This window comes from Cupressus sempervirens, chromosome 11 (genome assembly GCF_028749045.1).
Source record: "Cupressus sempervirens isolate cs-2001-9-10 chromosome 11, ASM2874904v1, whole genome shotgun sequence".
Taxonomy (NCBI): domain Eukaryota; kingdom Viridiplantae; phylum Streptophyta; class Pinopsida; order Cupressales; family Cupressaceae; genus Cupressus; species Cupressus sempervirens.
Window position 1 is genome coordinate 520,423,253 of NC_143128.1, and position 24,672 is coordinate 520,447,924.

General features: G+C 33.3%; 1 pseudogene; it reads left to right on the forward strand.

Moving 5' to 3' along the window:
* LOC149530647 (putative GPI-anchored protein At3g06035) overlaps window positions 1-23,691 on the forward strand; it is a 144,086-nt pseudogene extending 120,395 nt beyond the window's left edge.
* The last annotated feature ends 981 nt before the right edge of the window (window positions 23,692-24,672 follow it).

Here is a 24,672-nt window from a genome sequence, read left to right on the forward strand (position 1 = left end):
TTGAGGCTAAATGTGGATCTCTTTCAATTCTTTATATAAAAGAAGGATTTTCATTTTGTGAGAATAAATGGATTTATTGATTTAATAAAAGTTCCATTTATTTTCAAAAGTTTGTCTTTTCCCTCTTCTTTTGAATTTCATTTTATGATTTTGAATTATTTTTCTCCTCTTTTGAAGTTGAGTTAGGTATTATTAATTTGATAGATGATTTAATCAATTAATGACTTGATGTAATCTTTAATACTATGTTGTTTTTCTCTAATTTCCTCCTTAATTTGCATTGATTGATCGAAATTGCATAATTCAAGTCTTTGCCAATTTTTGGGTGTCTACAATTATTATTAGTTAAATTAATAAATATTTGATTAAGACGTTTCAAGAGTTAATTAAAGAGAAGAAAGAAATTAATTTAATAAAGATATTTTAATTAAATTACAAAAAGGTTGCACATGAAAATTAAAATATAAAAAAATAACAAAGGAAAAGGGTTTTCATGTAATTGCACAATCAAAGCTTTAAATTGGGGAGAAACTCTTTATTAAAGATTTAGAGTTCATTTCTCGATTACTGAGTTTTGAATGAGGAATTTTTGAGAAGAAGGGTTTTAGTTTAAGGGGGATTAATTGTGTGCTTTGTGTGTTTGTCATTTTAGCATTAGATCCAAGTAGGATCTTGTTAGTTTATTTGTACAATAGTTTTCCATTCATCAAACTTATGCCTTCTTGATGTCTAGATAAATTTGTTTTTTGAGTTTTAAATTGGGTTGAAACCCTTGTTGTAAATTCATCGTTCTTCATTTTTGAGATTAGTTGTATATGATTTAAGAATTAACAAACCCTCAGTTAAATTTTAGAGAATCTGTATTTTGATATGAGTAGGGTTTTAAAAAAAGAAATCAAGATTGGTTTATCCTAATTCGATTGATTGTCCATATTTCTTCTATTAGATTTAATTTGGAAATTTGTAACTAGATGATTAGTTTCGGGTAGGGTTTCAAGAAGAAAATTAAGAATTTTATATAGAAAATTTGATTGGTGGTATGTCGTTTTCCTATCAGTTCTATATCAAAATTTTATTAAAAATATATATAAATAAAATAAAATAAAATAATTGCCACAATAATTTAAATTTATCGTGGTAATATATTATGATATTATTTGTATTGGCAGGGGGGGGGTATTTAATTGTTTGGTTTTAATTTTTTAAAAAAATAAAAGTGGTGGGCGGGGCCACTGACCCCCTCTACCCACCTCTCCTCTCCCCCAACGGCGATCCCAAGCATGTTGCACAATGGTACTACTACGACAACAATAGGTAATGTGAAAAAGTACTCTGCTATTGTGGCAACCCGTGGATAGGCTGATAGGCCTTTAAAAATGTTTTTCCCTTATTTTTTATATATTTTTGTTTAGTTTTTTTTAGTATTTTACATTATTAAAAAATTATAATTAATGAATTTTTAAATATAGTTTTCCTAACGGCTATTTAAACAATTCTATTTTATTTTATTAAGTTAAAAGGTTAAATATTATTAATTAGCTAATTTGGTTACTATGGATTCAAATTATATGTTAGTTTTAAATGACAAGTTTTGGGAATTGTTTATATTTTTAATCAAATAAGATTATCTTTGAATTATTTAATATAAATCTAATGTTGCTTTAATTAAATAATTATTGTTTTGTAAAAATGGGAAAATTGTAAACTTTGGTAAAATTAAGACTTAAAATGAAATCTAGTCCCTCGCTCAATTTGGTTTATTGTTAAATTTAAATACTTCAAATTTACATTCATAATTTATTCTTTATCTTGCCACTAAAAATTTCTTAATGTTTAATTATTTTGGGTCTAACACTAATTGTTTTCTACCTAGTGTAAATGCATCTAACAATCAATGTCTCAAACTATCTAATCTCTCAATTCATCACAACACACTTCTACTTTCATCCCATAATGAAAATCCATGTTCTACAATGTAACCTTGAAAATATTTTATAAAAGATTAATTTTGTAATTTAAACATTTAAATGAAATCGTAATAGAAAAAAAAAAAACATACATTCAATAGTTGCAACTATAATCTCTATTTGCAAATTAAAAACACAAATACAACTACCAAACCACAATTCCAACCATAGTAATAAAGATAATTGAACACTAACCCTAAATTTGAACCAATGAGACATTATTGTTAAACCTAAACTAAATGAAAATCTAAGCCTATATGGAATGAAACCTTTATCCAAACTCATCCCTCGTTGATAATATTGATAGCATATGATATAGTTTATGATAGATTTTGGCTGATTTTTATTACATATTTTTTTTTAATACTTCAAATTTACATTCATAATTTATTCTTTTTTTTGCAATTGGAAATTTCTTGATGTTTAATTATTTTGGGACTAATACTACTTATTTTCTACCTAGTTTGAATGCATCTAGCAATCAATGTCTCCAATTTCAAACTATGTAATCTCTCGATTCAACTATCAATCTAAATTTTTGGTAAAACCTATAAAATAACCATAATAAATCAATAACCATAAACCTATAAAATAACCATAATAAATCAAATAACTATCAAACTAAAGTACAGTAATATTGAGAAGGTACTGATTTATGAGTATGACAACTATATCTCATAACACAAAACTATGATTCTACAAAGAAATGAAAAATAAAAACAATGATTGTTGTCACCAAAACACATAAGCAAATAACTATCAAACTAAAGTATTATATAAAGAATAAAAATTAGGTTAAAAGTTGAGGAGAAGGCTTTAATTTTTCATTGTGATAATATTTTCCAAGGTAAATCAAATATTATTATTAATTATATTAAAATAAAATTATAACAGTTCAATATGTTGTTTCAATTATTTAAATCAATTTAGAATTTTCAACAATTTTAAATGAGTTTATTTAACTTTTTCTTTTAAATGATATTTATAAAATTGAGGAAGTTTTTTTTTTTTAATTTAAAGACAATATTATTTTTATAATTTATAAATATAAATCTAATAACTTTGATTACATTTTTATGTTAATTTCTAAATCAATATGTTTTCATTTTACACATTAATAATTATAATAAATAAGAACTAAAATTTTCATAGAAACTCTTTTTTACAATCAATTATTTTTGAAATAGTTGAAATTGAAATCATATAATATATGAATCAATATATTTTTATTTATGTTTTTGAAAATTGTGTACTTTTTTTGTCAATTTTATTTAATTGGTTTTCTTGATTTCTTTTCTATACTTTACTATTCATAATCTTAGGTCACTTTTTACATTGCAATGTACATTAATAATAAAAAAAATTGAAAAAAGGGGGTAAAAACTTTATTGAAGATCAAAAAGCAACTTTATAAAGAAAGCAAGGGACTAAGGTCCCAAGGAAAAACAAAAGCATCAAACCATTACCATCATCAGTCACCATCCTCAACCCTATCTTCATCAAGAATATTCATTAAGTCAAGACGGATCTCATGTGGAACCAACTCCCATTCCTCAATTCTCCATCCCTCATCATGCTTTGAAGCCCATTTTGTCAAACAATCAGCTGCCCTATTCCATTCCCTTGGAATATGGACAAAAGTCACCATTTCTATCAAAGCACTAACCCGTAAAATTTGTTGCACAACCCTAGAAAACTACCAGCTAACATCATCCACTCTCTATTTAACAAGAAAATTGATCAAAAATTGAGAATTAGACTCACAAACTATCCTTTGCCACCCTAAAGCATGAGCTCTCTCAAGAGCTACCAGGATAGCCAACCCTTCCACCAAGTTGATAGTTTGTATTCCTTCATATATCGAAAAGAGGAATATCACTGAGCCTAGAGAATCCCTATCTATCCCACCCATGCTAGGCAGACCAGGATTTCCTTTTGAAGATCCACTAGTATTGATCTTTAAAACACCATAAGCAGGAGTTTTCCATTTGCCATTTCTATCAATCTTTTTCTTCTCATGATGCCTTCTCTTAATCCTAGTTAGAGCCAAGGAAGACCCTATAATCCCCATTCTCTCCACCAACTCTATATCCCTTTTCCCCAAAGGGAATTCCACTTCACATGTGGCTTCCACTGTCTCTTCAATTATGCCCAATATCCTCTTCCAAACTTGCTACACTAATCTCTGTTCTCCTCAAAAAATCCTTCAGTTGCATTCTAGCCAGATTTTCCACAATAAGAAGATAGGCCCCACAAACCACATCTCCTATAGAAAGGTTTCCACAAAAGGGGGCTGACCTATCCCTTGTCAAAACTCAATCAAGGAGGAAGCATGAACATAAGGAGTTTTCTAAACACCCCACCAGAAATGCCAAAGTTGTAGAGAAAAAGAGAAATGAAAGAACAAATGGGTAGAATCCTCCTCATTAGCCCCACACATAAAACAAATAGAAGGACTAAGGAAACCTCTTTTCTCAATATTATCGCATGTCAAACACTTATTCCAAGCTAACATCCAAACAAAATAGTTACACTTTGGCCATGAAAACTTGTTCCATACCTTCTTCCACCACTAAATTTTAGGCCCAACCAACTTCTAAGACAATAACTTATTATAGCCAGAAGCTACAGTATAGATCCCCATAGGATTGGGTGACCAAGCAAGCACATCATCTTCCTAGAGAGAGCAACATCTTCTATTGGAGAGGATACTTTGCAACATAGCACATTCCTCCTACAAACCTACAACTAACCAATCATCAAGGGACTTCCAACTACCCATCATCATATGACCACAAGGGACAAAGGACTTAAAGTCACTCACTTGTGACCATCTTGCCTACAGGAATCTCTAACTAAGAACCAATAAGTTTGGATACTGAGAAATAATGGGAGGAAAACCATCTCAAGAATCAAACTAGAATTGGGCCTCTATCTACCTCTTGCAGATCTAAAATAATCCATCCTTAATCAGCAAAGCCCCTTTCTTAAGATTATCCCATATCACAAATCCCTTACCAATAAGGAGGTACCTAGAAACTTTGAACTAAGAAATCACTAGGAGATACTTCTAGGAGAGAACCTTGGCTCAGTTCTTATCCTGCTCATTACACCATCTCTAGTATAGTTTAGCAGCTAGTGCCTCCCTTGTCACAGTTGACTACCTCAAACCTAATCCACCATACTGTTTCAGACTATAGACCACATCCCATCTAACCAAACTCCATTTGGAGGACTCCAAGTAGCCAGCCCATAAAAATTGTCTTGCTATAGAATCAAGATCCTTTAGAAACCTCGTAGGAGCAACCTAGAGCATGCATCTATAAATAGGCAAAGCATGTACAATAGACTTAATCAATTGGACACGACAAGCAAAGGATAACCAAAAATGAGTCCAATGATTAACCTTTGCTAGAAACTTATCCAAAATTATCTACCAAGACTCCTTGGGAAGTCTCCTCACTAAGATGGGAATGCCAAGATAAGTCAATGGGAGATTCCCAATCTGAAATCTCACAGTATGAGTAATCCTTTGTTGAATGGGGCCCAGAGTGTTAAAATAGAAGATGGAAGATTTTCCTTCATTAATCTATTGGCTAGAAGCAACTAGGTAAGCATCCAAGACCCTTCAAATATTAGAGCCCTTGCTCATTGTAGTCATCCCCATGAAAACAATATCATCCACAAATTGCAAATAAATCTACGGATGTAAGGTACCACCCCATCTCCAACCTTTAATAAAGCCACCCTCCACATTTTGTTTAATCCATCTCCCCAAGCCTTCAGCTAAAATAATAAACAAGGGGAAGGAGGATCTCCTTGACAAAGCCCCCTAGAAGCCCCAAATAGCTCAAAATGGCTCCCATTAATAAGCACTAAGAAAGAAACTGAAGTTACACAACTCTGAACCCATTGGATCCAATCTCCCACAAAGCCAAAAGCACTAAGAATCTACCACAGGAAGGACCACCTCACTCTGTCACAAGCCTTAGCCATGTCTAGTTTGATAAACATCTATGTTGATTGTAAATGAGACTTACTCAAAATTTAGATCAGAGTTTTAAAAATATTAGGTTCATCAAAGATGACTCTGTTGACATATCAGTCAAGTTTGTTATTAGTGACAATACACTTATTCAGATTGTAAGACTCTACTGAGCTCATTGTATAGCTAGTAATGTTTACGAAACATTTCAATTACTACCAAGTCCTTTGGACAAATCTCAGTGGTTATCAAGCAGATTTAGTTGGTGTGAACTCCAATAGTATAAACCATGTATTTTAGTTTATGTTGAGTTTATCAAGTGGTTACCAAGCTATGCATGCTTACCGAGTTCATAGTGCATGTGATTTGAAGCTAGTGTTAATCAAGCTTAAGGTAATAGTGTTTACCAAATTTAGACATGGTAAACAAGTGATTCAATATTTCCTGAGTTGCACAGTATCTATTGAGTTACCAGTGTAGATCGAATTTAAGACTACTTAGAAGTGATCAGTATGGACTAAGTCTCTACATCTACCGAGTGCATGATGATTCTGAGCATTGACAGTTGATGTCAACTATCAGAACCTCACCAAGTCAGTCTTCAGAATCTGAGTTTCTTCATGTGGGCTAACTTTGTAATATTTGTGTTAACTTGTATCTTGGCCGACTTTGTAATTATGTAATTTAGATTGGTATATATATGTAGTGTGTTGTACCACATCCAAGTGTGAAATATATGTAATGTGAATGTGAATGCGCAAGTGCAAGGTTATAAATATAGTAGAAGAAGAGTGAATTGTAAAGGCCATAACAGCATAAGGAGCAACAAAGACATATATATCACAGAAAAGTGATCAATACACAAAGGAATCTCATTCAGCAAACTAAGTTTTAGATTAGAGATCTACTATTGCTTCATCCTAACAGGTGATCTAGTCAAAATCCTTTAACAAGGTAGACCTAACAATCTTTCAAAAATCTCTTTACCGAGTGCATACTCCATTGTATGTTTGTAAATCCTCTCACAAGGTGGACCTAGCAATCCTAATTGCTCCTAATAAGGCATATCATTAGAAGTGATCAATGTAAGCCTTAACAGGCCAATTTTATGCTACAATACTAAAGTTTGTGGGTATCATCCCCAACTCAGTTTTACTTTCTATTTGGAATGTTTCTGAGTTACCAAATCTTTGTGTCAAAGTATTGTGGATGCTTTTAAGTTTTTAGTTTCTTATGCATGCAATTAGATCAGATATGATAATTGGATTATTAAATTATGAATTGAAATTGTTAAAAGCTTTAGAAGTTATTGATTCACCCCTCCCCTCTTAGTAACTTAGCATAGTCTTGAATATTTCCAACAATTGGTATTAGATCTTTGTAGTGCTCAAGAGAAATTTTAACACCTCGAGCAAAGATCAAGGATATGGAGATATTTAGACTTGAAAAATCTATTGACAGTGAAAAGTTGGATCTGGAAATGGCCATTGCCCAACTCAAGAAAACTAAAGAGTAACTCTCTCAATCCCTACAAAGAAGAAAGGAACTTGCAAATCAAATGAATGATCTTCAATATGTTGAAGAGAGAATTGAAGATGTTTTCCTTTCAAGTAGCTCAAATGAAGCAAATGATGCAATCAAACAACTCCTAGAGAAGAATGGTTAACTGCAAGAAGAAGTGAGGAAACTAAGAAGAGAACAAGAAATCCAATCAACAAGGCTATGTGAAATTATGGAAGAGAAAAATAAAACAAAAGTAGAAATGGAAGGAAAAGATAATGAGATTCAACATCTATCCCTCTAGTAGACTGGCTTCATCAATTAGCTCACCAATGCAAATGAAGAAATCATGAACCTGAGATCATAAAATGAAAGATTGCAAAATGATCTAAATTCTAAAAGGAAACTTAATGAAAGGATGATGAAATCCCAAGTAGACATGAATCAATTGAATGAGAAGAATATCTATAGACAAAAAGGGGAAAGTAGGAATTGGATACAAAGAAGAAGGCGAATCCTCCAAACAAGGTTCTCAAAAGAATCAAAGACCTACTTGCAATCACTATGGTAAGATAGGTCATACATCAAACAAATGTTGGAGAAATGGAAAGGAAAAATTCAATGGAAAATGCTACAATTGCAATCAACATGGTCATAGGGCTAATGAATGCAAAGAGAAGTCAATATTTGAAGGCAATTTTCACAAATGTAAGAAACATGGACACAAGGCATTAGAATGTAAAACCAAGACATTCAATCCAGCACAACAAATTGTGAAAGCAATATTTGGTTGGGATTACAATACCTGGTGTAGATGTCATTACTATGGAGAATTTGTACACATTGGTATGAATTGTGTTAAACATCATATAAGAAAAAGAGATACCACCAAAATATGTTTCACTTGTACAAAACTTGGTCATCTTGCCAAGAATTGCATGGATACTGGTAGAATTGAAGATGAAAAGAAGGAAAAAGCTAAAAACATCTGAAAGTAGATGAGACAGTAATGGATTCCTGAGTCTACTAAGGATACTAGTCTAAGCAATGATGGTCAAGTCACTCAAAAATTGGGTGACTCTACCATTTCTAATTAAGTTTTCAAGGGAGAATTGGAACCAAGCTATCAAGATGACATCCAAAATAGTTCTAGTTGAAAGGTGACAAAGATCCAAATCCATATACAAGATACAAAAGGATCACAGAGTGATATGGGTACTAATGTCTACCAAGTTAACTTCTCTACTGAGTAAGGTCAATTCATAGACTCTACCAAGAAAGGTCAGGAGTAATACAGAAACCTATTATTATTGAGTCGTGAAGTCGTCACCAAGTGATCAATATAGAATAGTGGATGACAGTCTATCAAGCATGATGTCAACACATCCACCTTCATACCAACCATTACATGGAGAAATTTTATCAAAAGGCATGGAATCAAATTCATTTCTTACTGTGAATTTTTTAGTGCTATTGCAAAGAGCAATTTTCAGTGCGATCAAAGCGATTTGAGTGAATTTCCAAAAAAAAAATCTTAAAAGTTCTCTCAATTTACCAAGTGAAAATGGCATCCAGCAGTAGCAAGGTCAAGTGAGGATCTGACATGTTGGCTTGTAGATTCAAATGGAAAGTGCCAAATTTCAAACTCACTTTTGCAGTTGTTAAAACCCTAGATGCAAGCAAGGCTCAATCCCAGATTTATCCTAAGGTACTTCTTATCAATGACATTTGCACTCATTTTAAATGTGCTATTCAAGAAATTGGTACACTGGAAATGGATGATTCCCTAGGTCAGTTATGTGTGAATGGAGTATTGGAGCCTGAGCATAAACAATGTTTTGTGCGAGGCTGTGGATTTGGCATATAAAGTGGTAAAGAAAAATCTATCATTTGACCTTTTTGACCTATTGTTGAAATAGTTCAACAAGAACATGGAAAGCATGAGGATATCTAAGATAAACCCATATAAGTTTGGTTCTTTGTTGACCTACCTATTCTTTTATGTGCAAAAGTTCTTCCCCTCGAAAGGCACTGTAGTCTAGAGAAAGGATGTGCTTGTGCTCTATCAAATAAATGAGAACATTACCAAGATGGGTGAAAACTTCAATAGTATCATGGACAACTACTTCAATGCATTCAAGGAGAAAATGAACAATAGGTCTAGAATTTCAAATAAGTTAGTTGAGGACTACAAGGATGATGTATGTTTCATGGTTGATAGTGACAAGGTATACATTTAGGTAGTAAGGCCTAGAATCACATGGGTGAAACCTCTTGGCTATGAGGTAATTATTGATGAAACTAAAGACATAATTGAAGCCCTTTTCAATGAACCAGTTGATCCTAAGGCCTCTTACTTTGAAACATATGATGAAGCAAAGGCTAGGATTAAACTTGAGATAAAGCTCCCACAGGCAGTTAATAAAGGAAAGAGAAGGATAGGAAAGCTCAAATCAAGTGCATCTCTCTTATTAACTAAGGGAAAAGGTGAGGATGTGGAGGAAGTAGAGGATGAGAAAGAACCCAAAAAAGAAGAACCTTTGAAGAAGAAGGGAAAGGTTATCATCACCAAGCTAGCAAAGTCATCCAGTACAGTCTTCACAAAGAGGTCAAGGAAGAAAGATGACAAAGAAGGAGGTGGCATCATATTCAGTAGACCTCCACCCACCTTCTAGGACAAATTAAAGGAACTACAAGATGGTGAAAGGATAACAAATTTCAAGGCATTAACATATGATACTAGGATTGAGGCAGAGCAAAAGAAAATAGAAGACTTGGTCATGAACAAAATGGGTAAGTGAAAGTACTCACCTAACCAACTTTCTTCTCAGAACCCTAATACTCTAATGGAGAAAATAAGGCCAAGATGGGAACATGCCAAGAAAATTTTCAAAGACATATATGGGAAAACCTTGAGGCAACTATTACTGAGCATGACATATGCTAAGGTGAAAGAGTCACTGAAGAAAAATAAAGATAGGATGACTCTTAAGTTTAACACTTGTCTAATTTTGATGAAAGATATTGAACATGTTGTGAAGAATGTAACAAATTCTTGGAAAAATGTCTATCATCTTCATAAGCCAAGTGAATTTACAATTGAAGTAAAGGATGATGATATTACAACAAAGACAAGGATGAAGAGGATGATGAAAGATCAACTCATTTTGTCACAGTTGATTATGAAGAATACAAGCAACAAGAAGCTACCAAGGAATATAAGCAAGATGATGAGGAGACTGACCCTGTCAAGATAGTTGAAGCAATCATTGCCCCACTTCCTCACTCCCTAAGCAAACCATTGACCACATCAAGTATGGGGACAGCTTCAGCAAGTTTGATTGTGACTACTAGTGATACATCAAATGTCCAATCACTCCTTGACCTTGCTCAGCTTAGCACATCATTGAAAAAAGTAACTTCTACTTCATCTACCAAGCTATAGAATCCTTCTTCATCAATTGAGTTGGCATCCTTAGCTAGAGATTCATTGGCTACTTTAGTTTTGAATACATCAGCAGTAAGCACACTAGTTTTGACTACTTTAGTTTTGGGTACTACAATTTTTACTTCATCAATTTTGGACTCTTCAAATATTTCTGTAAGTATTCCCTCAGTTAGTACAGTATCATTTTTTTACCAAAAGTCCAAGTATGTCTACTATTATTTCCATTCTGGATAAAAAAGAAATAAGTGTAAGGATAGATGAGCCTAAAGTTCAACTGAGCACAAAATTTTTGAGCAAAGGAAATGAGATAGAGGAAGATATTGATCTGGATGAGGAAATAGTAATCCCCAATTGGGATATTTACAAGCTTACTCTAGACCAAATACATACATTTGGTGAACTCCTTTAGGAAATGGATAAACTGCAAAGATTAATAGAGGAGAGAGATAAGGAATATAAGATAATTGAAGATGCCAAGAACATTTTGACCGAGGCAATAGGAACTAAGATTGATTCTTCTCAACCTATTTTGTATCAACTAGCAAAAGTAGTCCAGAAATATAATGAGGACACTGATGGTCAAGATAAGCTAGTTGAAAAGGCTAAAAAGAAATTTGATAATAAAGGTTTGGAGCACATTGCTTAGCAAATTGCAATTTATCAAGTAGAGCTTTCTACAATTTTGGTCAATCTTGAGACATCATGTTCAAATGTATCATCATTTTTTGGGAAACTATGTGATGTCTCCAAGTTCACAAAATAAATAAAGAACATTTTTTCCAAAATAGATATAGATCTAAAAGCCAGTACTCAGTAGCTATAGCTTGACCCTAGTTCAAGCTCTACACATTTCAAGAAAATTAGATTTTTTAAAGATATGCAAGCTGATTTGCTAAGAGAAGAAGCAAGGATCTTATCAACATTGATTGACATATAGAATATGATCCTTCCAAACATGGATTCAATTCAAAAATATATTGTATATTCAAAAACTCTAATCTATGATAATAACTTCTCTATTGCAAACCATATGATAGAACTATCTATAGAAGTTCAAATTGCACTTCATACATGCAAGGTCCTACAAGAAAATTGGGATAAAACCTTGGCAATCATTCTCAAGGTACATTCTAAATTCTTATCCCATTTTGGTTTTTCTATCTAAATAAGTTAGAATAAATCTTTGGCATTATTGTCAAAAAGGGGGAGAGACACATAGTATGAGGAGAAATATGCTATGGGGGAGAACCTATAGACATGTTGTATATAGCAGAAGTTGTATAGTATATTTATATACTTCACAAAACCAATTTTGAAAAATCTCAAAAATCAATATACTCTACCAAGCTAGTATCATGTGGTGGTGAATATAAGATACTCAGTTTTGGCTGATAAGTGTTTTTGTCACTAATGCCAAAGGGGGAGATTGTTGACATATCAATCAAGTTTGTTATTATTGACAATATACTTATTTAGATTGTAATACTCTACCAAGATCATTGTATAGTTAGCAGTGTTTACCAAGCATTTTAGTTGCTACCGAGTTCTTTGGAAAAATCTCAGCGGTTACTGAGCAGATTCAATTAGTGTGAAGTCTAGCAGTATAAACTATGCATTTTAGAGTATGCCAAGTTTATCAAGTGGTTACCAAGCTATGCAATGCTTATCAAGTTCAAAGTGCATGTGATGCAAAGCTAGTGTTAACAAGCTTAAGGTGATAGTGTTTACTAAGTTTAGACATGGTAAACAAGTGATTCGGTATTTTTCGAGTTGCACAGTATCTATTGAGTCACTAGTACAGACTAAGTTCAAGACTACTTAGAAGTGATTAGTATGGACCAAGCCTCTACATCTACTGAGTGCATGATGATGTTGAGCATTGATAGTGGATGCCAAGTATTAGAACCTCACCAAGTCAATCTTTAGAACCTGAGTGTCTACATGTGGGCCGACTTTGTACTATTTTTTTTTAACTTGTATCATGGCCAACTTTGTAATTATGTAATTTGGATTAGTATATATATGTAATCTATTGTACCACATCCAAGTGTGAAATGTATGTAATGTGAATGTGAATGCACAAGTGCAAGGTTATTAATATAGTAGAAGAAGAGCAAATTGTAAAGGCCATAATAGCATAAGTAGTAGCAGAGATCACAGGAAGGTGATCAGTACACAAAGGAATCTCATTTAGCAAACTAAGTTGCAAATTAGAGATCTACTACTGCTTCATCCTAATAGGTGATCCAGTCAAAATCTTTTAACAAGGTAGACCTAACAATCTTTCAAAAATCTCTTTACTGAGTGCATACTTCATTGTATGCTTGTAAATCCTCTCACAAGGTGGACCTATTAGTCCTAATTACTCCTAATAGGGCATATCATCAAAAGTGATCAATGTAAACCTTAATAGGCCAACTTTATGTTGTAGTACTAAAGTTTTTGGGTATCATCCCCACCCTAGTTTTACTTTCTATTTGAAAGGTTTCTAGGTAACCAAATCTTTGTGTCAAAGTATTGTGGATGCTTTTATGTTTTCAATTTCTCATGCATGCAATTAGATCAGATATGATAATTGGAGTATTGGATTATGAATTGAAATTGTCAAAATTTTAGAAGTTATTGATTCACCCCTCCCCTCTTAGTAACTTAGCATAGTCTTGAATATTTCCAATAGACTCTACAATAAGGATTTGCTTCTCTGGAGCCTATTTTTCACGAAGAAGAATGGAGATGTTCTGTAAATTTTGTAGTAGGATTGGGTATGATGGTTGTTCCAGTTCATTTTACTTTAGTTTCAACCAAATATGTATATATAATTTAATGAATTTTAGTAGTTGTACATAGAATTTGGAAAGAGTTGTCTTGTGATAAAGGGGGGGTTTCATTTTTCCTTTCATTATAGAATTAAGTATTTTATCAAATTCTTTCACACTCCTTCCCAAGGTCTCTAGTTAGGCTTTAGGTAATCTACACCTATGTTTGTAGCATTATCATTACATATATGGGTTTACAGGATCCCATCAATTGCCCCTAGTTTCATGTTTCTACATTTCACATGCATGCAAGATAGCTAGAGAAACCTGTGTTTAGTATAGAAAAAAAATTTATTATATTCTTTGATGAGGCTGAAGCTCAAATGGGTAATAGAGATCATTTTTTGGTAGTCCCACTCTACATTCAAAGGAAGAACTACTTTTTCATCTAGTAACAACTCACTCAAATCTCATGTTGATCTCCCCTTAACTTGACATTTCACCATTTATAGTCCACAACTATTACTCATTTATCTTAGCATCAACAAGTTATCAGGGGAGATACCTGTTAGTTTTGAGGGATGTTAGATGTTGGAGCTCCTTGACTTGTCTCACAATAATCTAGAGGGGACGATGCCTCCTAAAGTCATTGTTAGCCTTGGAAACCTACAACTCTAACCCAATATTTCCTAGAATTCCCTACAAGGGTCATTTCCATAGGAGGTGTGTAAAATTATAATGTCTCAAGCCATTGATAAATCAAATGTGTTTCTTTATATCTTAATGCATACCTATGTAACAAGAGCATAGAGAGGGAGAGTTACATAGCTACAAAGTATTTGAAATGTAACCCTAATGAAAAAAAAATGCATTTTGAGTTAGCAATGTTGTGGATATGGATATAAATGTAATATTGAAAGGAAAATCTTTATAAAGAGTGACTAGAATTTTGTAATGTTGTGTTTGTTTCATGATCATGTTTTGTCATTTCTTCTTATGCCAAAAAATTCATTTTTTTCCATATTAGGGAACTACCAGACCATCATAGTGACTATCTAGGGAAATTTAACACATCAAGTAAACTTACCCACAAGTTATTTTGATTACAATGCCCACTATTTGATCATGGAAGTAGGAATTTAGACCATATTCATATTGCATCAATCTTAGCAAATAAATGTTAGTTTGTTGATCAAATAGGAAAAAAATTACAAATCCAAGCTTTAAAATCAACTGAAAGTAGATATACAAGGATATATAGATAATAATTTTTATTTCTTACCCATTCCCAAAAGAAGAAAGCTAACCAAAATGCACTTTGCAAAATGAATATTCAATGATTAGAATTTGTCAAGTGAAAGATAAAATAAATGAATCTTAAGAAGAAAAAAGAAGCTTGTCTAACCTAAAATAGGTAAAATGAATGAGATAGAGAATAAACTTGGGTCAACCAAATCAAAATAATCTTTCATTGGGCTTTACCACTAGAGCTCCTTGCACAACAAGATTTCTATCTTGAATATCTAATGTCATTCTAATTACTATAACTTGTATCATTTTTCCCACTATCAAAAGAATCTACAAAAAAAAAGTATTTTTAGTCTTTCTAAATCAGTATTTAAAAATTAAAAAGCTAATACTTTCACATTGTGTGGTGTTAGAAAAGGATGTGATATCTTTTTCAATGAGGCGTGCTTAAACAATTTGAATGTTCTTATGAGTAATAAGGTAATGCTATGGATATCTTGACTTAATACCATCAAGTCGGTTATTTTGTATGGCTAAATATCTCAAAACTCTTTTATGAAATTGACTATGCACACATTCATAAAGTATTATCTATCATAGCCCTAGCATGGCACCTAGGTTAGCTTCAAGATTTGTGATTTTTTAAAATAACCAACACCTGATATTCACAAAGTCCCACAATGCTCCAAGCATGGAAGCATAGAATGGAAGGCCAAGTTTTAATGTAACACTGAGCACAAATCAATCATGGAATTTGATCTACCTCCAAGGAGTGGAATTTTAGTATCCTTCATATCACTAGCTTTCTATAAATGTTGTCTCAACATGTAGTTCAAATCAAGTGATCAATTTGTACTTTTTCCATTGAAAATCCTTGGGAAGGTGCAGGCTAATTGTTACCAACAGCATTCATCCACTATATCCATGTCATATTGATTTTGTCTACTGTACCACTTAAAAGGTCTAATCCTTAAAGAAAAACCTTCTTAAATTCAGTTATATATAGGAAGCAAAGGAAAATGCATAACCAATTGTTCATGGCAAGGCCTCCAATATGTTATATGTGGCATAGGTCAGTTAGGATGTCTAGAATATTAGCCTAGGCCATACCACCTGTATTCAGTTCAACAAAAGTGGTCAAAGCAAAGAAATCCATATTTCCTAGCTCAGTGATATACATTGCATGTTTCATTATCAAGTACCTTATGCTTTGAGTTACTGCTTGACATGTGTATTCAATGGTTAGAGTGCTTGAACTTTAACATGATCTTTTATTTCTAAGGGTTTCTACTAACAAACCCTTTGGTAACTTTTTGAAGGTAGGGGTTATCTTTATATAGTCCTTGAGAATCTTCACTATCTTTTTATTCCTTGTAGTTTATTTTAGAATGAGTGCAAATCAAATTCAATGGAAATATGATTCACTTAAAGAGATGAGCACATTATTAAATTTCAAAATTGCAAGAAAATTTAAAATGATGTGAAGAATAAAATTGTATTCCATTGTTATTGTTGCAATCTAGATCTAATGCAAGTTGTAGGAACTTGAGTTGCTTTAGATAAACAGATAGTAGATACTTACTCAATCCTTTTTGGGACCACAAAATTGAACTCTACCAAATGTAGAAAATGAGACCTTCAAAAATTACTTATTCTCATTAAGTACAAAGGAATACAACATCGTGCATTATGATTATTGTTTGATGATTGTGTTCAATAAATTAATGGTGATTATTTCAGATGTTTATTATGTAGTGCTATATTTGATAAATCAAATACATGATGTAATAATAAAGATAATAGCACATACTAGATATTGGAGTAAAATATTTCTTTATTCTGTCATGAAATCATTATAGAGAAGAACAAAGATGGTTGCTCAAGGAGTACAGTTCATCCCACTACACCATACATCCTTCCCTGATGATACACAATTTATTAAAAGACTTGGCAGTTGCCAAGAGGAACCCAACCTCCAACCATTTGATACTTATAACTACCTAGTAGTGACAAACAATCAATACATTGTTGGATAACCAATATTTTTGAATATAACAATAAACAGTGTATGTTGACTAGACTTATCTTTTGAATCTTAGTAGTGTATTTATGGTGTTTCTAATGTACCTAAGATGAAACCTACAACTACAATAGTTCTAGGCTACCTTGTGAGTTCTATCAATGTAATTTAGTTTGAGCTTGCAGCTGCAATAATTTAAGCCTATCTTATGGTTGATATAACTCCCCTAATTTAAGTCTATCTTAATGGATCCTCACATTATCCTTGTTGTTGACTAATATTTTTAGCCAATGAAATCCATCTCTTTAAACCAAGGAGGTCTAACAATTTTGTAAAGCTATGTGATTTTTGTTGATTTTATAAGGTTAATTCCTATATTTTCTTGGCAAAAATCTTCGACTAGAATTAAGAAAGAAAAGCATATGTCAATGATGGTTCTATTATACAATATTTTTAACAATAATCTCATTTTTCACTGTAGATTTTTTAGAGGAATTATTGTTTAACGTTAACAAGTTTAGGAAAGACATGAAACTTCTTGTTCTCACCGAAAATGAGAATTTCACTTGTTTGGCAAAGTAGTTAGTAAATCAATTCAAAGGCCAAGTATGCAGTAATTCTACAAGAGAAGATATTGTGCCTGGCACAGAACCTCAATTTTCAAACTATCCATGGGTTTTGGAAAATTGCCACCTGTATATATTTGATATCAAAGATGAAATAGTTATTCTAGATTGTTTTCTTAGTTTAGATCCAAAGATAGCATTTCAAACTTATACGCAATCACAATATCTTCAGTATGTGAATGACACTGTAAGAATTTTCCTAAGGGAAAAATTCACCCAAGAACTAAGAACTCAAACACAAGCACAACTATAGACCAAAAATGGATATGATCAATTAATCAAAGTATGTCTGAATACATTGCTCTATTCAGACACTAGGAGTGCCTGTATATAAAGGCCTCTCAAGAAGCACCTAGAATGTCTCTAGAAACAACCAGAAGATAAGACAACTAAGCACCTTATCCAACATTCTAGATGAATGGATAAGAATGACAAAGTGTCACATGTGTGTAGAAGATTCCTGTGTTGTAGATACCATGTGCTTAAAAGAGGTTTGGACCCCTGTGATGTCATCATAACATCTCACAAGAGTGCACAAACTCCTAAGTGTCTCACAAATAAAAATAAAAAAAATAATGCAAGATAATTAAATAATGCATAAACCTAAGTAAACTTAAGTAAGTGTAATAAGTAATTACTTATTTACACCAATACCCCCCCTTAAGTGCAACTTAGGCGAATGCCCTTAAGCTTACAAAATAGGATGAAGATGCATAATGGGTCCTAGCTACTAGGCCATGTTAGGTACCCATGTACATAATGATATGAAATCTCCCATAAAGCGGGGAAAGAGGGAAAACCTCATGGGAAAAACCCTCCACCAAAAGAGAGATAAAAAGGGATGCATGGATGGATGGAGTAATCAAGACCCCCCCATTATGACATACATCCATGTATATACAAGAAAGAATGGAGAAGGACAAAACCTCCTATGAGGAAAAAGTCCCCCCCAAAAAGGAGAAGAAGGAGACGAGGTACCCCCCCCCCCCTTAAAAGTAGTGTGCTGATTAGTGAGAAATGCTCTATTGTAGAAGCTGATCCACGATCTTTGGATGATGTTCCTCCCCTTTGGAAGAAACAAAGGCAAGGGTACCTATGAGATGTGTCCCCTGGATGGAGAAGGAATCTCAATGATGAGTGGTATCTCTAAAACCTGTTCAAAAGTTCCTATGTCAATACTGATGATGGCTTCCTCCAAAACTATTGAAGAGAAGTGAAGATTGAACAAGGAGTGTGGTAGAGCCTATCTCAGGAAACCAACAGTCTTCTCAACTAATGAAGAGACCTCCTACAAATGTTGTAAAGAAGAATCCACAATCACGCCAATTTGGAAGGATTGATCATGTAGAAAATGGAGTTGAGGGTTAGAGTGGGCCCTCGCGACAACTATAAAAGACTCCTCAACAAAGAGAAGTGAGAAATCATCATTAAAGTCTCCCATATCTACTATGTGTGACTCCAAGAACAGAGCTAAAATGTCTGGCAAGAAATCATCACCTGGAAGACCATGAGTACCCTACAATGTTGAAGTACATGAATCTGTCACTGTGGCAAAGGATGAAGTATCCACCTCAAAAAGAAGACAAATTTCATCAAGAATATCTCCCACATCTTCAATGTGAGACTCCACAAACAACTGTGCAATGTCTGAAATGAAGTCTTCACATGAAGGTAGAGTAGGAAGACATAAAGTATCCTCTTGCACTGATTCTGAAGCATCTATGGCTGAAATAGGATCAGTAGGAGCAACAGGAGCTAGAGGTGTAATCTCATCTGAAGAGGAAGAAGTTGCAACTAGAGGAAGAAGATCTTCTAGGAATGGAGGAATAGTTGGATCTCCATAATGCTCCCAAAGATACATCCATAAAACATATGGATCAGATGAGTTAATTTTGAATGTCTTTTTTAGAACTTAATATTCCATATAGCGATAAAGAGTAGGAATAAGGAGGTCAACTTGATCAATAGTATACTCAAGATCTAGTGCATATGGAAATACATTGTGCTGAGAAAGATACCCGACCATGAGTTGACTCCATTCCTTATAGTTATCTGGGTTCAAGTAGATCAAATCTAACTCTTCCATGATGGACTAATCAAAGAAACCTCCAAAAAAATCAAAGAACCCCCCTGAAAAAGATGTTGTTGGCACTTGAAAGCCACTTGCCAATTTAAGGCCTATTTTTGAAAGTAGTATTTCTATTTATAAAACCTATAATGTGATTGCAGATCTGGAAAGTAGACAAAAAAAATGCACTTTCAAAAAAAATGAAACCTAATTTGGAGTCCAGATGAACCTGTACCAAGCATTTTAAGTGGCAAAATTTGAGATTTTGGAGTTGCAGAAAAATTTAAAAATAGAGATCTCAAACCACCTACACCAATGTGTAGATCACGAAATCCTACCCCAAAATTAAAATAATTGCTTGCAAAAAGGAGTCTGTATGAGAAAGATATTGATGTTTGAAAATTGCTGGTGCTATTTTTTTTTCTAAATCGCCGTCGTGCCTCCGAAAAACAAATGGCTCTAGATTTTGCCTCAGATGTCTGATTTGGATGAAACAAAATCTGATCTAGGGGTTTTTGGACCTTCTGAATGTGATGCAAATATCATATTTGCACCAACAAGCTTTAATCTTCACTTGCAAAAAATCTCTCCTATGGCCCTATGGCCAAAAAATTTCCAAAAAATAATGCAGATCCTAAAAAAATAGCAGAGATGCAGATGAAAAAATTGTAGATCTGAAAATTAAATTACAGATCTGAAATGATCATACCAATTCTGCAAATTGGTCCTTCGGGTGCCAGTTTGCAAAAAAAAATTTCCTCACAATCGACTTTGGCCTAGGGTAGGTAGCTTTGTAGCCAATTTTCATCGGTTCAGCGTTCTGGACATAATGGCAAAGTCAGATCTAGCTCTAGACGCTCCCAATTTCTATAGCACTCTAGATTCGAGCTGAGGTGATGAAGCAAGCGTGGTCTCGAATGGTTATGTGATGAGAAAATCTCCAAGTTGCTCTAATACCATGTAAAAATTTGCCTAAGGGAAAAATTCACCCAGGAACTAAGAACTCAAACACAAGCACAACTGTAGACCAAAAATGGATATGATCAATTAATTAGAGTATGTCCAAATACATTGCTCTATTCAGAATGTGATGTTCAAACACACTAGGAGTGCCTGTATATAAAGGTCTCTCGGGAAGCACCTAGAATGTCTCTAGAAACAACCAGAAGGTAAGACAAATAAGCACCCTATCCAACATTCTAGATGAATGGATAAGAATGACAAAGTGTCACATGTGTGTAGAAGATTCTTGAGTTGTAGATACCATGTGCTTAAAAGAGGTGCGAACCCTTGTGATGTCATCATGAAATCTCACAAGAGTGCACAAACTCCTAAGTGTCTCACAAATAAAAATAATAAAATAATGCAAGATAATTAAATAATGCATAAACCTAAGTAAACTTAAGTAAGTGTAATAATCAAATACTTATTTACACCAACAGACACAAAATTTGTGTCAATTGGGGTTGCTTTTGAAGATAATTGATTTGTGTTGGTTCTGGCTACCAATACAAGTGGTGGCAATTTCTAAACTTATAGTAGAGGCATGATACATTATGTTAATAAGTGTTGGGTGTTCATTTTGCACGAGCTCAATGGCAAGAATCCATAGTGTAATTCCTCTCTTGAAAAGAAAATCTTTTTAAGGATCCACTCCAAGGTTTAGTATTTGTCTTGTGACGTACCAAAATTCGCTCAGTAGAAGATAAATGTGAGTGTTCACAAGGAGGCCTTTGATGGTTCTAAAAAAAGTCTTTTATCTTGGAATTGAAGAAAAATTTGTTTGCTATCTCAAAATATCACACCAAAAGAACAATATTTTTCTATTTTTCTATTTTTTAATGAATTCAACTCTAACAATGTATCTACTATGAGGTCCTATTCTAACAAAAGGTTAGCAAAACAAATAACAAAACTAAAAGCAAATAACATGAAATCAAATGACTTTGGAATTGAAATTCCTAAATGGACATAAGCCACAGAACACAACATGCTACGAGTTAAACCTTCGAAGAAATCGGTAGGAAACCAATGAAAATAGGAGTAGCACTTCCTAGAATCCACTGATGCAATCGTTGGTGAGAAAATTTAACAAATCGAATGAAGTTTCACTCTTCATCAAATCACAAGGCCACGAAAAGTGTGCTCATGCAAGACAAAAAGCTATGTAGACACAATCGGGTGATCTCTTCTCAAGCTCGTTACATTAGTGGAATTCATATATCTGTAGCAAACACCATAACTAAAAGATCCTACATCCAAAAATAACACAATAAACCTTTGGCTCAATCACAATCTCATGAATAAAATCCACAAAATAATGACACATTCGGGCAAGAATAACTACACTCTGAATGCTAGCACCAAAAGCATAACTTTATTGCATGATAATGGTGGCCCTTGTTACATTTTACAATGGGGTATTTATAAGAAATCATCTCCTCAATTTGTGTTGAGAGAGAGATATCTTGATGCAATAAAATACTTTTAAAACATTAAAACAATTTAAATATATACAAACTGACAATCTAACTGGTGCTTAGAGGGACTCCATCCATATTTTATTCATTAATTGGATGTGTGAGCCCTTTACATGTCAAAAATAATAAAAGCATGAGAGAGAAAGTAGGAGGCAACCATCAGTTGAAGTGGAAGTGTATGGAGACACAAAAAATAGAAGTTGGTCCTTCACTAAGTGTGTGTCAAAGTTAAACTGTCGTCGGAATGCACTCCCGATGCATGGAAAGTTCTATTTTTGGAACTGGCAGTTAACTATTGGCGCACCTCTGAATTATGAAGCTGCATGAAAATGTAGACCTGCGTACCTGTGGAGCTGCATGAAAATGCAGAGCTGTGGACCTGCACACCTCGGAAGCTCAATTCGACAAAAAATCAAAGTTCTCAATTTTAAAAACAGTTTATGGGTTTTTCTCAAATGTGGTTTTAGATCACTTTTTGTGTACACACTTTTCCTTTTTTTGATGATTTATACCCTCTTTATAGCCAATCACTTTCATAAATTTGAACTCCTACTTCTTCGATCTAAAATCCCAAGGCACCTGCATTGAATCTTGTCACTAATAGCTACATAAGATGAGGAACCTGTTCTGCTTCATGTGTCCAACCTCTATATCTTCTACCTTTTCCTTCTCTCCAAGTGCCCTATCCTTCCCGGCAAGAAACCAAGTGATCTAGATGATCAAATGTTTGAAACTTTTTCATATTTTTTCACAAGTTTTTCTAAGCATTTCTAAATGGCTTTTTTGGAGGTCTTCTGCTCAAATTTTCAAGTTAAAACCTTCATTGGTCCCTAAAATTGGGCAGTCGAAGGCTCCTATTTTAGGGACTAAAATTAGATCTTCAATTCTTCTTTCCAACAATGTAACTGGTTCTGCATTTCGAGCTCTAGGTCAAAAGTTATGACCTCGACAAGTTGAGGATGCCTTTTTTACCTTGATGACAACACCCAAAAATCCAAAAATTCTTCTAAGTAACAATTTTCCAGAGTTAGAATTTTTTTCAACTTCAGAATCTTCCAGAGTTAGTTTTTTTTTTTCAACTTCAGAAATTTCTAGAGTTAGTTTTTTTTTCTTTTCAACTTCAGAATTTTCTAGAGTTAGTATTTTTTTAACTTTAGAATTTTCCAAAGTTAGATTTTTTTCAACTTCAGAATTTTCCAGAGTTAGATTTTTTTTCAACTTCAGAATTTTCCAGAGTTATGTTTTTTTCCAACTTTAGAATTTTCCAGAGTTAGATTTTTTTCTAACTTCAAAATTTTCCAGAGTTAGATTTTTTTCAACTGCAGAATTTTCCAGAGTTTGATTTTTATTATTTTTTAATTTTAAAAATTGTAACTTTTTTTTTTTTTTTTTTTTTTTTTACATTTTTTTTTACTCTAAAATTCTAACTCTAACAAAACTTTCTTCTCCCAACTCTCAAACTGTGAGTCTAGGAGTTGAAAAAAGTAGGGGGTCCCCATTCCTAGTAAGGAATGGGGCGTGTGTTGTGGACACCACAACAATAAGTTTTTGTCCTTACTGCCAATCTTGGGGGATTTACTTCTAGTAGTGTGAAACTCCAATTGGTTGATTTCAATTATTTAAAATGCATTTAGTTTGATAAAAAAAGTCATGCTATGGTTATCTAAAAAATTAAGGCATAATGAAGAGGCTAAAATTCTTGTAAGGGAAATATCCATGAATTGTTGACTACATTTCTTATGGTGTATGGAAATTTTTTGGGAACATATAACATCCCTTTTATGGATATAACCAATTTTTCTTCAAAGGATAACAAACCTAGAGGCACAACTTATTTGCAAGAGTATTCTTTCACACAATTACACAGTAGTTATTGAATTTAGGAGAAGAATCAATCATTAAACTAAACATAATGAATATTTCTATTTGTAAGCATGCATACTAAAGCTTCAACCATATTAGAAACTTGAGGGAAAAACACCATAGGATGTCGAGAGACTATCCTTGACAATTAAGCCCAATAGCATTGAACAAGCAACTAATTCAATCTGACCCCTTAGCCTACAAGAAACCAACTCAATGGGGACCCACACACAACCAACTCAATCAGTTCCTACCTAATGGATAAGGCAAGTATTCGTGCATCCCTATTTTTTTTCCTTGCCCTTTTCTAATAAGATTGTTGTATTACATCTAATGGGTGATAATGAGTTATAACTCCTTAGTGGATTATCAAGTTAATCAAATAATTAAATCAATAATTCATATAAGAGATTAAGTAATGGAATTAATCATTTCACACACCAATTATTCTTCTAAACACAAATGGCTACTTTATTTTGAATATAATTTATATCTATAACTGTACGATTTGATTAAGCCTTTGCTCCAAGAAGAGGTCTGATGTATATAGTCCTCAACCTTTGCCAATGTTAACCATTCACAAAAGAGGAATGCCTATCTAATTGATCTATCCTCCCTCTTATATCTTCAATAGAGGAGTCACATCCTTTCATTAAATCTATTGCCCTTTCAAGGGATACAACCCTTATCATCGCACTTGGAGAATAATAG